We start from the raw sequence: 4462 nt of genomic DNA, 5'->3' as shown, positions 1-4462 counted from the left end.
GCTAGGCTTCCCGATGGATCCCTTCGTGAGGGGGCTCATGTTCTATTATGGGCTGGAATTTCATGACTTAGCTCCGGAGTCCATCCTCCATATTTCCTCATTCATCGTCGTGTGTGAAGCCTTCCTCCGTATTACTCCCCACTTCGGACTATGGCTCAAGACCTTCAAAGTAGAACCGAAGATGATCGAGGGACGGCACGCGGAGTGCGGAGGCGCTATTATAAGCAAAAATGCTGATGCTCCTTGGCCCGAGGGCTCTTTTCAAGAGGAGCTCGGCTTATGGCAACGAGAGTGGTTCTATATCACCGCTCCCAGGGGCACCAACTGGGTGGCGCCACCTGCCTTTCGCTCGGGTCCCCCACCACAGCTAGCGTCATGGGTCAATAAAGGCCTAGACTAGGGGCATCCAAGGACGTGCCCTTGTTGGAGGGCCGCATCAGGGATCTCTTAGAAAGAGACCTCAACCTGGTCGAAGTGACGCAGGTCATGCTGATCCGCCGAACCCTGCCCGGCAAACGTCGCCCCCTTTGCATGTGGGAGTTCAATCCGGAGGGACCGCGAGCTCTCCAACATTTTATGGGCGCGACGCCCGTGGAGATGTACAAATTGTTCTTCGGATCACAAGCAATGTGTCCGGACTTGACCGAGGACGCAGGTCTGAGCTGCAATCGCCCGGATACTCAAGTAAGTAGCCTTGTGCCCGGACTCGCTATCCGTATATTTATCATAAAATTGCCCCTAAAAGAGTTGTCCTTTAAACAGGAGCGGATAGCGAAAGCAAAGCTGATCAGGTGTCCGGCTCCCCTCCCCGAGACCACGCCGGATCTCGTGCTAGTCAAGATGTTGAAGATTGTGCCTTTGGAAGAAAGCAAGGGAGGGGACAAGGAAACTACGGCCTCCTTGAAGGAGGTTGTTCGGAAGGGAGGAACCGAAAATTCCTCTCCTCAGGGGAAGAAGAGGACTGCCTCTGAAGACCCGGAGACCATGGCCTCAAAGAGGGGGAAGAAATCCTCGTCAGAGGGTCCTGCGCCAGGGGATACCTCGGCTGAATTATGCCCTCAAGGGGATCAGCCCTCCACCAAGCCGTAAGTAGAGAGAGGTTTTCTTTTTAAGAGATGAGAGAAATCCTTGCTTTATATCTGAGAAAAGTAACCGAAAATTTACCTTGTAGCTCGGACCTTAGCCCTTCTCTGCAGAGCTCGTCTTCGGGGGACCTTCTTCCGGAGATGATGGAGAGTGGAACGCCTCCTCCTGCCGTACCGCCTAGCAAGGCGGGCGACCCTGAGGTATCATCGCGGAGGGTTTCTCCGATTCCGGTAGGGCCGGAAGGTAGTCGTCTGGGCCCCCAAAGCCCTCCGCGTCCGGCCTTCTAAAAGGGCCATCGGACGAGTCCGGCACCGAACGGTGCGCGGTCGGAGGAGCTGAAGGATCTGCTAGGGCGAGCGTCTATCTCAGAGGAGCACAGTGCATTGATGGGTATGGTGATTGAGAGGATTTCATTCGTGGACAGCGGATTGCACGAGGCCTTCAGGAGTTTACTGACAGGTTTTGAGGTACGTGAAATAATGTACACTTTTGTGACAGTTGCACATAAATAAGATGCGCCCTGTGTAGATAGTAGCCCCTGAGACTTAGTGCGTTGTCAAAAGTGATGGCGCGCAGAGGATCATAATCCCAGGTCTAATATGCCGCCTTTATACATAGGTCGCGAAGTGTCCGGCGGTCAGCCGGACTGATGAATTGGCCGAGCTAAAGAGGCAGCTTGACATGGCAGATGCCGACATCGCGTTTGTCAACAAACGGCTTGACGAGGCACAAGGCATGTAATTCTTCTGGCGGCACCTGGTAAGAGGAGCTTTATGCCAGTATCTTACAATGTGTGTGCTTGATGCAGATGGTGCTATTGCCATGGAGAATCTTCGGGCGGAACTTGCCCGAGCCAAGGAGCAAACCAGAAAAAGTGATGTGGCTGTGGGAAAGGCAATTGAAGAGCTGAAGGCCGAACAGGCTGCTCACTGCCGAAGCAAGAAGGAAATGGCCGAGATGGCCGTGAAGCTGAAGAGCGCTACTGACCGTTGCAAGCTTCTTGAGAAAGGAGACCGGGCGGAACAGACGGACCTGGAGAAGGCCGTCGCGGATGCCAAGGATGCTCGCTCTGCAATGAGAGCTATGAAGGAGGAGCTACGTCAGGCCGGAGATATCATGGCTGGAAAGCCCTTTATGTTGCGGAGGAAGTTCTGTGATCCTAGACATGCTCCGTTAGACTGGATGTGGAGTACGGCGGACACCTATCTAGATTTGGTAGTGAGTGCTGCAGATGCGACCGAACACTTTCGAGATCGAGAAGATCGTGAAGTGGAAAAGCTCTTCTGGTCATAGTTGCACAATCCAGAGCGTCCACTGTCAGTAGCCGATCGTCTGGCCGAATGGGCCGAGCTGAATAGGTCATCCGGACACGCCATGAAGTGTGTCATGAGTCATCTGTGGCCGGAGAGGCCAGAACCGAAAAGTTATTTCAACTTGGTGCAGCAGTTCCTTGGTGCGGTTCCGCGTATTAATGTGATGAAGTGGTCAGCGTGCATACAGGGTGCACGGATGGCTCTTGCCCGTGTCAAGACATACTGGGCGGAGATGGAGACCACTGCTATTGCATCCCGAGATTCAGACGAAAGCCGAGTACCTGCCGAGCACTATTTTCAGGAAGTTCTTCAAGGCGCTCGTGTAATAGAGACGCAGTGCTCGAAGGATGTTATGTTCAAATAGCATATGTTATTGTAAAACAATGTTTTGATAAATTGTAGAAGCTTTTTATACTTGTGCCTTCAAGTATTATAACATCTCATGTGCGGCCGTTTAAGATATATGTATATATAATCTGAAAGATGGCAGTCGTCGGCTTCAGCCCCCATGCAAATAATGCGGGGGTGTTCGCAGAAGGCGCATTTTCACACTTAATCCAACGTCTTGGTCCTACAAAGGAGGTGATAGCGCAGCGAAGTTTGACAGTGAGGCTACTTATATAGCCCCTGGTGGCGCCTACGCTCGCCCGAACTCGGGGCGCGTATGTGCTTGGCCGGGAAACGGCCCTTCGTTAATGCGGAGGAATCCTAAAGATTCTGATGAGTCATCGAGTGGTTGACCATTCTCATGCTATATCATGACAATCAGTTTTCGGCTTTCTCTACTGAGGTGCTCGCCTGGCCGAACCGGGGCACAATCGTAGTAGTTCTCCTGGTGCCGCCTTAGCCGATAGAGCGGAACGTAAGGAAGCAAAACATAGGAGCCGGGCAACCCAACATTTGACCAAAGACATGATTCGGAGCTGATGCATATAAGGCCAAACTCGCGACGCCGAACACTCCCTAAGGTATTCGGTCTTTATGAGGGCGGGCGGGACAACGCCCTTAGTTATAAGCCCCTAGTGTCCAGGTGCGCGCAGAATTCTGACGTGGCCACATGCCAAGACGCCAGCCTCCTCCTTGGTTATACCAAAAAACCAGGGGATGTGTATCAACAAGAGACAGTAAGAAAGGTTTACGCAGGGTCTTAATCTGAAAAGAATCCTTGGAATGGGTCCCTACTGCACGTCTGCGCCTGTGTCTCCGTTGTGCCATATCCTGTACGGGCGTAGCACGGTGTTCATTTTGTAAAAAAAAGGAACTTAGTTGAAGAAAGATCGTGCCGAACAAAAGTTATACTAAATAAACAAAGTATAAATTGAAATGGGTAAAATTGAGCTTTATTGTCTCTTGTTTTATATGCTCGGAGCCCCTAGTACAGGGGTATACGGCTATTAAGCCTTTATCACTTGTATGTTTATGCCGGACTCGTCTAGCCGTGTCCGTGGTCTTAACGACCTATTTAGGTGCTTTGGCCAGTGAAGCCGCTTTATTGTGGGGCTGTCAAAGCAGCCGCACTGTCTTCCGCGCGGGAGGGATACTCAATGTTTTCCCTTTTAATGAGATGATGCCTCGTGGACCGGGCATCTTAAGTGTAAGAGATGCATAATGTGATATTGCGTTAAAGCGGGCGAAAGCTTCGCGTCCCAGCAGTGCTTGATAGCTACTTGAGAATGGGACGATGTGAAAAGTTAGCTTTTCGCGACGGAAGTTATCGGGGGAGCCAAACATAACTTCTAGCCGGAGAGAACCCATGCAATGGGCATTCGGGCCTGGCGTTACCCCTTGAAATGAGGTTTTGCTATGGCGAATTTTTGTTGGGTCTATCCCCATGTTGCGGATTGTGCCCTGGTATAACAGCTTTAGATCACTGCCGCCATCCATCAGGACATTTGTAAAGTGGAGTCCGCCGATTATTGGATCTAATACCAAGGCAGTCCAGCCTGCATTCCGGATACTTCTAGAGTAATCCTGATGGTCGAAGGTGATCGGTTTTAACAACCAGTGGCGAGACTCCTTTAGGATAGGCCGTATGGCGCGTGTCTCTATGGGCACCGCTCGTT

This window comes from Triticum aestivum, chromosome 3A (assembly GCF_018294505.1).
Source record: "Triticum aestivum cultivar Chinese Spring chromosome 3A, IWGSC CS RefSeq v2.1, whole genome shotgun sequence".
Taxonomy (NCBI): Eukaryota; Viridiplantae; Streptophyta; class Magnoliopsida; order Poales; family Poaceae; genus Triticum; species Triticum aestivum.
The sequence above is the reverse complement of the archived record's forward strand: the minus strand, read 5'-3'. Positions refer to the sequence as shown.